Source organism: Protopterus annectens, chromosome 6.part0, assembly GCF_019279795.1.
Source record: "Protopterus annectens isolate FY-2018-M chromosome 6.part0, PAN1.0, whole genome shotgun sequence".
NCBI classification, from domain to species: domain Eukaryota; kingdom Metazoa; phylum Chordata; order Ceratodontiformes; family Protopteridae; genus Protopterus; species Protopterus annectens.
This window is the reverse complement of record NC_056737.1, coordinates 583,493,328-583,506,915: the sequence shown is the minus strand read 5'-3', so window position 1 is coordinate 583,506,915 and position 13,588 is coordinate 583,493,328. Positions and strand designations below refer to the sequence as shown.

Genomic DNA, 13,588 nt, shown 5'->3' with positions numbered 1-13,588 from the left:
AATAAAAAAAGATGATGTCTTTGTGTGGCAGGTACACATCAACACTCCAAAGCTTTGAAAGTCTGACAGTTCCCTTAGTAATTTACAATCCTTGTATGACTTTCATGACACTTATAAGGCACTACTTTATTCATAAGTCCCATAAAAGAAGTGACATAGAATTGATTTGTTTACATTTGATACAATACCTTTTCAGTATTTTATACTGCTCTGCATGCTTTTTATGTCACATGAACCTAAACTTAGAAACAATTATTCATGATCTTAATATACATATCAGTGCTTACTATTACTACAGAGCAAACATACTAAATAATATATTTCTGAAAAAAGCCCTGCAGTAAGTTGCAGAAACCTATTCAGTTTAGAAGAATGCTTCAGCTTCACTATGTCATGCTATTTAAAGCTGAAACAGATGTGGTTTCTTTAGCTTTGATAGGATGACAGATAAATAGCAGAGATGTTGTGGATGTGAGCTAAGTTCAATGAGTCTTTTATTCAGACTGTGCTCCCAGGAAGAAGATACACTCCAAATCACAGAGCATCCTGCACCTAACTCATTGTCATTTAAGTCTATATACCCATACAGAACATCACCATTTGTATCATTCATTCATATTTGTGTGTGTGTGTGTGTGTATTAAAAATAATCTAAACTCCTAAATGTTGATACTGTTAATGTTGGTAAAGAAAGACATGTCAATATGTATGCTCTGAGAGATAATCTCAGAGTAAGCTAGTTAAAAACATTTTTTGGAGGTAGCTTGCCAAGTCCAGCTGATTCCCCAAAATCCCTGCTACTTATTAAAGATTTCATCTCCAAAACTGAACAAAACGGAAGCTAGGCCATATTTCCCAAATTGGATATTGAAGAGATCTTACCCCCACTGTTGTATATCTGTTTTGATGACCAAATTTACATCTTCCATCTCTCTCTCTCTCTATATATATATATATATAGGTTTACTATCAGATTCGCGAACGTCACTCGGTCAAACGTTGTATAGACGAACGCATAAGGTCGGAAACACAAATGTCGAAGGCAGTAAAATCAATCGAGGAACGGTTTTACCATGGGTCGAGGTAGGGAGGATGTTTGTAGTAGGGTATTATACTGTACACCTACCTCGACCCATGGTAAAACCGTTCCTCGATTGATTTTACTGCCTTCGACATTTGTGTTTCCGACCTTATGCGTTCGTCTATACAACGTTCGACCGAGTGACGTTCGCGAATCTGATAGTAAACCTATATATATATATATATATATATATATATATACATGTATACACATATTGGCGTACTTTTTCTTATCGAAAGCTCATGCTTTTGAAAAGGAAAAATACGACCCCATTTACAAGAAAGTGCACTTAAACAAAAGTGCACTTTTGCGACTACCAGTTCACTGAACCGGTAATATCAACAACACAAAAAAACACTGCAGCACCTAAGCATGCTACAGTGGGGATAAGGGAATATACCTGTTTCCCCACTGTAGTGGGATCTCTGAGTTAGTATATATAAAGTAGCGGGGGTGGTCGGGGCACAGCCCTCCACATGAGGGGTGCAGGGGGGCTTGTCTCCATGCAAAAATGCCTTTGTACTGTTTTTGTTGTTGATATTTCCAGTTTGGTAAACCAGTAGTCGCGAAAGTGTACTTTCGTTTAAGTGCACTTTTGCGTAAATGGGGTCATACTTTTCCTTTTAAAAAGCATTGTTTTTACAATGTTTTTTGTTTTCATTATGAGAGGGTATTCCCCACACATGTGTACTGACATGTCAATGCTTGCTTGCATGTTGACATTTTGCTGTCAATGCAGACTATATTTTGGAAAATTCTTGCTTATAAATCTTGGCAAGGTACAGTACTTCAATAAAACAATAAAATACAAATAGTAAGCACTTTTGTTAGCAAACACTATCACAAGGAATGAGACTTTATCAGACTACTACACTTGACTTACATACTTGAGTTTAAAACTCATTATAAATGAGATAATAGGATAAAACTAAAATCATACGACCTAACACTTAAAAGCTGTCAACCATTGTAAATTGCATTTGAAATTTGCTGAAGTATTTAAACCTTAAACATTGGTTGTATTTAAACAATATGCCATTTGTGCTCTAAGTAATCTTCTCTACTACCCTTGTTTGACTTTCTGCATGACTTGAAAACTTGAAAAATAAACTTTTTAAAAGTTGTGCACTTTTTCAGAATTGATAAATGATGCATTGAAAGTGTCTTTGATTTTAACAACCCTAATGTTCTTGTATGTGTTTATTTGAGCTTGTGCACAGTCTTTCCTATATAAAAGTCATAGTAGGAAGACCACATGGCAATGTATACCACAAAGTCAGAATTCCAGGTGAATGATCCAGACAGGGCATATTAAGCATTGGTATAATAGGTACTGGGTCCATCATTAGTAAATCTGCAGATCATACAGTTATAACATTTAAAAGTTCCCATCTTTTGTATACTTTTCTTTTTGAGTTATTGTTTCCTTTTAATATGTTCTTAATATTACAGCTTTTTTGTTCACAAATATGGCTTTATTTTCTAGTATATTCAAATTCTCATTGTCCTCTTCATCTTCTTCTTTCGGCTTTTCCCAGTTAGGGGTCACCACAGTGGATTGTCTGTCTGCTCATGATTGGCAGTGGAGTTTTATGGTGTTGAGTTGCCAGCCCAGCACCCAACCTTCCACAGAAGGCACACACACGTATGCACTCATGCCTAGGGCCAGTTTAAAGTGTCCAAGCCACCTACAACATATCTTTGGATTGTGGGAGGAAACAGGAGCACCTGGAGGAAACCCACACAACCACAGGAAGGACATGCAGAATCCACACAGAAGGCACCTCAGCTGAGGATCGAACCAGAGAGCCTCTTGCTGTGAGGTGGCAACGTTAACCACTGCACCACTGTGGCCACCCATATTCAAAATCTCATCATTGGCATAAAACAATCTCCAATTATTGTCCAAAATGCTTCTACTGGCAGGGGAGCCCGAACTGTGCATTAAACACATTGCTTAATTCCAATCAGCGAAATCACAATGTGTTCTTTTTGCTTTCATAATTCTGAGTGATTGTTCTGGATACCCCCTAACCAGAGATCTCTCTCTTTTTTTTTTTTTTTTATTTCCAAAGAGGGCTCATTAAATTCTTGAACCCAATAAACATAGTCTTTACCACCCAAAGCTTTTGATGTTTGGGATTCTTACTGTTAAAATGCAACAAAGAGTTGCTAGCTGAATTTTTGTAACTAATCAGTGTTTCTAACATATCTTCCTCCTTCACTAGTAAGATATTTAAAATATTAAAGTTGTATCACTTTTGTGTGAAAATTTCCAATAATTCTGCATCTTTATTAAGATTTCCAAGAAAGAAAACTAAATCTTCATAAGTCTTCCACACATCAAAACAAGTCATCAATGAACCAAACATAAAAAGGGATATAAAACTGAATTCTGTTATATATGGCTAAATTGAATTTAATTGTATTTAGAAGCTTTAAATCTTCTTTGTTTGTTCTTTTATTATTTGATAGTCTTATTTTTCAGTAAACAATCACAGAGACAATAAGATGCTCAGCTAAGTCCAACTTTAAGCAGAGACATTAAAAGTTCTTGCCACCCTTTTTAAGTACATTACCAAATTTAGCAAATACATACATAATAACTCTGGTGTACATGTGTGTGTACCCATCCAGTCATAAGACTAGCCTTAAAGGCAGACAAAGTAGTACTTTGCTTGACCTGAACAGGTAACTTATTACATAAGTCTGGAATATGCTATGTTAGCAACCTATCCTTCTGGCAGGTCTTGTTTATTTGTTGGCGTAAATTTTGGTCTTTACAACAGGTGTGTGTAGAGTGTCTGGTTTTGCAAAGAAATAGGTGGTCAAATAATTTAAGTGCATAGGTCTCAAACTCATGTATATGTTTGCTGGAATGCAGTACACAACCACTGTACCATGGCATATTTCCTACTATTATCAAACGTTGAACTTTCTAGTTAACATTAGATCACACATTAGCTGCCCTATATTTTCTCATTTCTGGTTTGCTTGAAAATTCCACTTTTTCTGTGTTTGATGAATGACTGTATCATTTCTATTTTGCATGACTATCAAACTTTTTCTCTTGGATTAAGGTATACATTTATCAATATGAAGATTTTTCTGTTGGTTATAACTTAATCAAATGCATTTTTCATCTTCAGTAAGTGAACCTGACTCGATTCCTTTAGCTGTTTTTACAAATACGTCTTCCTAATGTACTTTTTATTTTTTATGGTGACTGTTTACCTTGCTAAATATGCTATTATTGGGAAAGTGAAACGATATGTGCTTTTGATTAAATGCAGTTATGTTGAAGTAATGGAAATATCAGTCTGAGAACAGAAACATTGCCTATAGTGTCTGCCATTTACTTGCAGGAAGTTGCTTTTTTTTACTAATCCTGTAGTTTTTGGATTTACAAAAAAAGTTTTTGCATTGGGGTAGAAATGCATATGCATGTGCAAGTCTTTGTGGGTTAAGGTTTGACTAAAAACTAGCTAAGGGGTTACATGTAATGTGTGTGTGTGTGTGTGTGTGTGTGTGTGTGTGTGTGTATGTGTGTGTGTGTGTGTATGTGTATGTGTGTCAGTGTGTTTATATGAAATATGTGGGTGAGATGGGTGAGAGACTGGTATAGTGGTACTGTTAGGTATAGGGTGTTTTGTAAGGTAATATGTAAGTTTGGGGTTAGTGGCAGGGTTTGGGTTAGGCTTATCACACAGGGGAAATAATCTATATAACCTTTACTTCCAAAATTGTCATAAAGACTCTGAACATTCCAGGTAAGTAACAGAAATTATTTTTCTTCATCCTTACAACTACACTTTTGACAAAAATTCAGAAAACTTTAGAATGCAGCAAAGCAAAAAATATTTCAATCCTTTTCATTCATTCAAAGGTTAAAGCAATATGGTTAATGTGGCCAGATATGTATCTCAAATAAATGTTTTTGTCCTTAAGAGCAAATACATTTAAGATAAATGTGTGCCAACATTCCATAGATCTATGAACGAATAAAAAGGCTGATATTCTCCTGCACTTTTCTGTGTCCTAAATGTGCTTGACTACTGGCTCATAGCTACCAATTTTCTGTAGACACACCTCATCATTTTCCTTTCAGTCAGTACAAAATATCCTCTCATCAACTACTCACTGCAAAAATCTCCTGTCCATCATATTCCATATGTTTCCTCACCATATCTCTCAACTGTACAGATTTTTGCAGAATGTCCAGATTTGTGCCTCATATTATTGGCCCATTTTTCATAAAATTGTGGTTTTCTGGCAAATTAATAGCATATCATTGCAAACTGAAGTTAGGAAATAATGACAGACATTTGAGGTTTCAGACTTCATACCCTTCAGAAAATTCATGATAATGTAAAACCTGCTATTCTATCAACTTTCTTAGTTTGTAAGAGCAATATTTAAAAATCGCCCCTATTTTTGGGCCTTTGTCCCCTTTTATTAATGTTTTGTCCAGATTTTTTGCTCTAAGAGGTTGAGAGGTATGTTCCTCACTTACAATCACTTTCTATTCGAACGTCTTCTCATTCATGAAACCTCCTTCTCAACCTTATCATCTAAAGTGCTTATTTTTCTTCTATGCATTTGCTACTTTATGAGTTTATACTATTACATCCCATTTCAACCCTTTATTACCATTCATTTGCACTCTTTCTATACCTAAGTTGCTAACAATATTGCCCATAACTAGGATCACAAACCTTTCAAAGGAAACACGTTATTTGACTTTTTTCCACTTTACATATGATCTGTTTTTCCATTTCCTGAACCTTTGTATGGGCAACGCAATTTTGTTTCTGTTACTATTCCAAAGCTGATTATAACTCTTCCTGCCATTTTATCTTCATTCTATGTTTTCCTTTTCTTTCAACATATTACTGTTTTCCTGCCTTCTCTCTCATTAAAGAAATATTATAGAGATCATGAAAGTTTTATTTATTTTTTCTTAAACTTTCTCCCGATCCTTCCCTTGCCAAGTTGTTCAAAACTTCCTAAACTACTTAAATGTGATTTGTTCCCTATATTTACCTTCATAGTTGTTTTATTGTTGTAAAGTTTCCTTCAGTGGTTTTACCATAATTGCTTCATGATATCCATGTAATTTTCTGTGAAATGCCCTCTGACCTTTGATATTGAGTTGGGTGTTCCATTATAGCTGTCAGTTCAGTCCATGAAAGCAATTCTGAGGACTTGGGTGTTTTTTCCTAGTGATAGCTGTAATGTCTAAGTTACTGGTTTAACTTCTGATGCTGGAATTCTAAATCATTACAGGGATTACCCTTATTTCACTTCATCAGGAAGGCCACATGACAGAGATGTTGATGGGGCTGTGTGGCCTCCTCCATGCCATTGTGAAACACAATTGGGAAGTCACAAACAGCATGGGAGATATAATATTTTTTTGATACTGATTATATATAGTTAAACTGTTTACTTCAATACTTTCATTTTATTGTCACATTTACTGTTATCATTGTTGGTTCACAGTGGTGCACCATTGTTTTTGATTATGGTTTAAGTGGCAGTATGTGTATGAGTAAAGTGTTTTTGCTTGGAATGAGAGGAGAAAATTAAACAATGTTATGGATCTGTTTGAAAATTAACTATGAATATCACATTAGGCATGAACACCGTTATGTAGTACAAAAACTACCTCTGGTTTTCCCTGAAAAGACATCAATAGAAAAGTGGGACTAATCCAGTCAGCAAAGGATAAGATGCTAGACAGACAGACAAATAGTGATCCTTACAAAAGCTGTGTCACACATTGTTAGACACACACACACACACACACACACACACACACACACACACACACACACTTTCATACACAGAGTTGCTCTTGGACAAAGGAATGAAATCGGGCATTGTTTCATGTATGAAGTATGCAACAGTAATGTGTTAAAGTTCCGTGAGAGTGTGTGTGTGTGTGTGTGTGTGTGTGTGTGTGTGTGTGTGTGTGTGTGTGTGTGTGTGTGTGTGAAAATCCAATCAGGGAGAGTCTGCAATATTCTGGATAGCTCAGAGAAATGAACAGCACAACTAACACTGAATCTTGGCTTGAACACCAGAAAACAATACATAATTGAGAAACGATTTCCACAGAGCAAAACACACCCTTTCCTGCCATTCATAAAAATTAACTGAAACAAGCACGAGTCCAGCAGCAGTACAACTCACAGATAGAACCTATTTCATCGTTGTATGAACTTAACAGTAACTGTTTGAACAAAGATGCCATTTAAAATAATAAAACACCCAGGGCAATATTGATTAGATTACAAAAGTGAATATGAATGTGCTTCCATTATTTTTATCCCATCAGAAATGAAAACTAGGAAAAATAAGAGCAAGTCTCCGAAAAACATCTGCAATACTTCGATATTCCCAGCTGTACTGCAGCGCTCTTAACAAAACATATCACACTGCTGGCAGAGCTTCATAGAAAAGTGTCAGGATGCCAACACAAGCTCGATCCTGACATCTTCAGTTAGTAAGTAAATAATTCCGTGAAAGGAAAAATGCATAGTTACCACTATAGTAAGTTTACTGATATTACAACACATGCACATAGTTTACATTTTTCATATCCAACGCTTGACTTGCCTTCCCTTCCTTTTCTGCCTTTCATTCTTTATTTCTTCTTCTTCTCTTTATTACCCAAAACTGTTGTCCAGACATCTTCCTTTTATCTCTTAGATATTTCACTTCCTCAACTACCTCCAAAGGCTTCATATTTTAATGTTTCTATTTCTTTATACTATATAACTGCTCCATTATCTGTTTGTGAGCTGGTTTCGTGTCTGTCAACCTTTTCATAATCCTTTATAATGGAAATCCCCCATGCAATCCATCCGTCGCTTCTTCATCTTTATCACTTATCTGCAAACTCCTTAGGGTAGATGATGACCACTTCTGACTTTCATTTTAGCTTATATTGCAATTCCAACTACTGCTCCATAGCATGATTGTTAAACCCAATTTTTGAAGGAACTTCTAACAGACAAAATGGTATCTGTTTACTCAAATCCAAATAATTCTTGTTGCACTCTTCTTATCACTTAATTTTGACTGACCAATACCCCTTTCCCCACATTTCTTATTGTTAGCATACTAACTGAATACCTGAGCAATTGTCTTTTCTTTCTTTTTTTCTATTACATTCTATGACCACAATCTTTCCTCTCTCCATTTAACACTATTTCCTCATCTCTCTCTCTCTCTATGTCATGAATAATACATTTACAGTGTAGCTGGTGGCTACTTGCTTGATGTTTAACTTGTTTGATGTTATGCTGGAGAGATAGGTTCCTGGCCCAGAGACTCCCCATACTCTGGAATAGACTGCTCATACATGTCAAGCAGAGCGCCTCCTTGGCCCTCTTCAAAAGGAACCTTGATGATTGGATGGGAGATAGGAAATTCACCCCGGGGATCATGTCAGTCACCCCGCTAGACACGGGACCAGGGAAGTAAATATTGTGGGAAGAAATATCCAAGGAATTGTTATGGCTAGGCTTGTATAGGCCCTACGGCCAATAGCCTACTACCAACCTATGAACCTATGAACTTGCCTTCATAGGTTCATAGGTAGGTACTAGGCTATTGGCCCTAGGGCCTACATAAGCCTAGCCAAAAAGGTACCCTGGATTTCACCACCCCATAAAATTACTTTCCTGTGCCCCTGTGGAGCAGAGTCAAAGAAGTGATCTCCGGGGTGAATTTCCTATTTCCCATCCAATCATCAAGATTTTTCTTAAAGAGTGCTAATGAGGAGCTTTGTTAGATATAGATAGGTAGTTTGTTCCAGAGTATGGATCTGGGACAGGAATCTATCCCTCCAGCATGTTCTGTTTATTGTAGTGACAAAGTTTAGGTCCCTAGAGCGTGTAGCTCAGAGGGACTGGGATTTCTTTAAGTGGAGCATGTCCAACAGCTCTGGGTTTGATATAGCTTTGTATGTTAGGCAGAGATCCCCTCTAAGTAGGCGATATGCATCAGAGTAAAGCTGGAGTTTTTTGAGACAGTCTGCATAGGGCATCTGTTTGAGGCCAGTAATCCTCTTTGTGAGGTATTTCTGCTGCCTTTCCAGCTGTTGTAGATGTCTTGTGAGGTACATACCAAAAGGGGCATTGTACTCTATAATGGGTCTAATGAGTGATGAGTAGAGGGGAACAATTACCTCTTTTTTCCTGGATGAGAAACCTATTGTGATGAGGTGTGCCACATAGAAGGATTTCCTGACTACTGTGGCGATGTGATTATCAAAGGTGAGACTACTCCACCTATGTCCCAAGGTCTCTTATCACACTTGCGGTGTTAAGTAGACTACCACCTAAGTGGTAGTTCATGGGTACAGAGTTTTTACCAAAAGGGGATGACAATGCACTTTTTGGCATTGAGCTTGAGGCCATGTCTTTGACACCAGGCATCTGTCTCAGTGAGGCCCTTTTGTAGGATGTCCATATTGTTAAGAGTTTCAATTATGGCTCCTAGTTTGCAGTCATCTGCGAAGTTCATTAGCCAAAGACCTTCTGTGTTAGCCTGTACTTCAGGGAAGTAGATACCAAACAGGAGAGGACCCAGGACTGAACCCTGTGGTACTCCACTTGTCACTGCTCTGAAGTTGGATTTGGAGTCTGCTTCCTTCAAAGTGTGTATTCTGTCAGTGAGCCAGTTGGCAACCCATCTTGTGACATAGGGATTTATACCTAGTTTAGTGAGTTTATCTATAATTCCAGAGTGGGGGTTGGTGTCAAAAGCCTTGGCAAGATCTAGATAGGCTGTGTGAACCACCTTACCCTCATCTACGACTTTGGTGACTGCTTCAAAGAAGTCTATCAGGTTTAGGAGACATGATCTGTCTTTTACAAACCCGAACTGGGTGGAGTCCAGAGTTTGAAGATTACCAATGTCTTTGTTTATAAATGATGATACGTTCCATGGCCTTGCAGACCAGGCTCGTCAGGCTAATGGGGTGGTAGTTCCCATGGTTCGTGGTGGATCCCCCTTTGTGGAGTGGGATAACAGTCACTGTGGGCCATTCAGTTGGCACAAAGCCTGAGGTGTGGCTATGATTGAACATGGTACTTAGGTGGGGTGCCAGTTCGTTTTGTAGTTCATGTAGAACGCAGCCTGGAATGTTGTCAGGTCCCATGGATGCTGTGTTCTTGGCTTTCGAGAGTGTGGTTTTTACCTGTGCAGCCGTAATTACAGGAACTTTGTATTCTTCCGGTATGGAGATGGGCCCTTTAGGGGTGAGCGGGGGGGGGGGGGTAAAGTTAGCATTGAACCTATCTGCCAGAATGTTGGGAATATCAGTTGATTCTGTATATTTTGTGCCATTGTGCTGTAACTCAGAGCAGATCTGAGTGATGACATTGAGATTTTTGACATGGTATAGAACGCCTTGTGGTTGTCTTTAGAAACAGTGGTGATGTTGTTTTTGTAACTAGCTTTGGAGGATTTTATGAATGATCTCAGCTTCTTACTGTGGCTGACCAGGGAGTTCCTCCAATCATGGGATTTTACTCTTTTTTGCAGCAGTTTCTTTCTTCTGTTCATAGGTTCATAGGTTCATACTAGGCTATCTGCCCATGGGCATTTATAAGCCTAGCCAGAGTGTGTTTGGCTTTTGCCACCCATTTTAATTGAATTTTGCTATGCCCTTTTTCGAGGTTAGTATACTGTGCCTCTGTCTAACAGTGACACAGAAGTGATACCTGGGGTAAACTTACGATCTCCCATCCACTCATCAAGATTCCTCTTGAAGAGAGTCAATGAGGGAATCTGCCTAACCTGGACTGGGATTTTATTCCAGAGTGAAAGGAGCCTCAGAGTTATGAATCTGTCCCTCTAGCATGTCCTATTTATTTCAGTGCTGAGGTTCAAGTCTCTCGAGCACATAGCTCGATGGGATTTGGATTTTCTGAGGTACAGCATGTCCATTAATTCCAGGTTGGACATAGCTTTATACATCAGGCACAGATTGCCTCTGAGCAGGCAGTATGCTACTGAGTAGAGCTGGAGTTTCTTTAACCGGGCAGCATATGGCATCTGTTTGAGCCCTTTGATCCTCTTGGTGAGGTACTTTTGGGGTCTTTCCAGTTGCTGCAGGTGTCTGGTAAGGTACAACCCAAAAGGGGCATTGTACTCAATTATGGGCCTGATGAGGGATGAGTAAAGAGGCACGATGACCTCCCCTGATCTAGATGTGAATCCCTTCATGATTAGGTGGGCTATATAAAATGTTTTTCTAACCACTTTGACCACGTGGTTTTCAAATGAGAGATTGCTATCAACTTAGGTCCCCGGGACCCTAATTGCTTCTGTACTTAATGGATTACCACCTATGTGGTAATTGGTGGGCACTTTGTTTTTGCCAAAGGGGATGACTATACACTTTTTGGGGTTTAGCTTGAGGCCATGGCTCTGGCACCAGTTGTCTGTTTCTATGAGGCCCTTTTGTAGGATGCTTGTGTCGGCTGGAGAGTCAATTATGGTGCCTAGTTTGCAGTCATCTGCGAACTTGGTCACCCACAGTCCTTCTGTGTTGGCCTGTACCTCTGAGAAATATATACCGAACAAGAGAGGTCCCAGGACTGAGCCTTGTGGGACACCACTTGTAACTGGTTTGGAGTCTGACATAACTCCAGCAATTCTAACCATGTGGGTTCTGTCCTTGAGCCCGTTTGCAACCCGTATAGTGACATAGGGGTTTATATTTAAGCTGGTGAGCTTATCTATAATGCCCAAGTGGGGTATTGTATCGAAGGCTTTTGCGAGGTCCAGGTAGGCTGTGTGGACCACCTTCCCCTCGTCAATGGCCTTGGTGACTGTTTCAAAGAAATCAACCAGGTTTAAGAGGCAGGATCTGCCCTTAACAAAGCTGAACTTGGTAGGATCCAGTGTCTGTAGGTCCCCAATATCTTTATTTATGAGGTCCATGATGATCCTTTCCATAGCTTTGCAGACCAAGCTAGTCAGGCTTATGGGGCGATAGTATCCAGGATCCGTTGAGGCACCACCTTTGTGGAGAGGGACCACTGTTGCTGTATGCCACTCTTTGGGTACATATCATGTAGTAAGGCTGAGATTGAACAGTAGTTTTATGTTTGGGTTTAGCTCTTCTTGGAGTTCATGTAGGACGCAGCCCGGGACACCATCTGGTCCCATTGATGCTGTGTTTTTTGCTTTGGAGAGGGCGGCTCTTTCCTGAGCATCTGAGATGTCAGGGGGGCAGCACTCTGCTGGGATAGATATTTGCCCTTTTGGTGGGGAGGAGGGGGGGTTTGCGCTGAACCTGTTAGCTAGGATGTTGGCAATGTCTGTGAGTTTGTTGTATTTTTTGTCATTTTGGACTAATTCTGAGCAGATCTGGGAATTCCCACCCAGGTTCCTAACAAAACTAAAGAAAGCCTTGTGATTATCCTTAGTGTCCTGTGGAATTTTTCTCTCGAAGCTGGCCTTAGACGATTTTATGAGTGCCTGTAGTTTTTTGCTAATACTGATCAGAGATGCCTTCCCTTTTTGGGATTTTGCTCTATCATGAAGTAGCTTCCTCCTTCTATTGTATAGTTTGTTTATGGCTGGGGTCCACCAGGCAGGATGCCTGCCTTTGCAAGATTGGGTCTTGGTTTTATTTGGGATTGCATGATCCATGCATTCCTGAAGGTGTTCATAGAATGCGTTTATAAAGGATTCTGCAGTCTGGGCTGTATTTTCCACAGGCCCAGGGGCTTTGAAGGATTCCACCTCGGTTTTGAGGAGTGTGAAATTTGCTTTAGAGAAGTTTTTCACTGTGGTTTTCTGGGCAGGGGGTGGGGTCGGGATGTGAATATCCAGTGAGATTAGTTTATGGTCTGATCTTAGCAGTGAGGGATGCACTTCTGGTCTGGAGCATAGAGCCCCCATGTTGGTGATGATCAGGTCCAATATGTTTTCCCATCTTGTGGGACTGGTAACAAGTTGTTCCATAGCATTTGAGTTTATAAATTCTAGGAAGCTTTGGGCTAGGGTGTTGGAGCTAGAGTAATGCTCCCAGACTATGTTTGGGTAGTTGAAGTCGCCCAATATAATGGTGTTTGGAGAGACCTTCATATTTTCCAGTGTTCTCAGGAAGGCTGAGTGGGGTTCCTGGGTTTGGGAGGGTGGTCTGTAGCAGGCTATAAACTGGAAGGCAGTTTTACCCACTGTTAGTTGCACATGGATAGTCTGTGATGCTCTGTGCTGTGCCACCAACCTGGAGGTGTGGGTATCTTTGATGAATATTGACATTCCCCCTCCTTTTGTGGTTCGGTCCAAGTTTTGGGGCCGAAAAGCATGGTATGAGGTATAACCTGGTAGTGCTGGGGTGCTCTCGTGAGCCTTGAACCAGGTTTCTGTTACTGCACAGATATCAATGTTCTCCATGCTAAGGAGAGTTTCGAGTGCATGCATCTTGAGGTTTAGACTTCTGGCGTTGAGTAGCATTACTCTTAGTTTCTTATCCCT

The 13,588-nt window shown here is 39.5% G+C and overlaps 1 protein-coding gene across 1 annotated transcript in view; it reads right to left on the bottom strand.

Moving 5' to 3' along the window:
* Positions 1 to 13,588, bottom strand: part of MDGA2 (MAM domain containing glycosylphosphatidylinositol anchor 2) — a 4,933,289-nt gene that overhangs the window by 1,073,936 nt on the left and 3,845,765 nt on the right. The gene's annotated exons all lie outside the window — the stretch shown is intronic.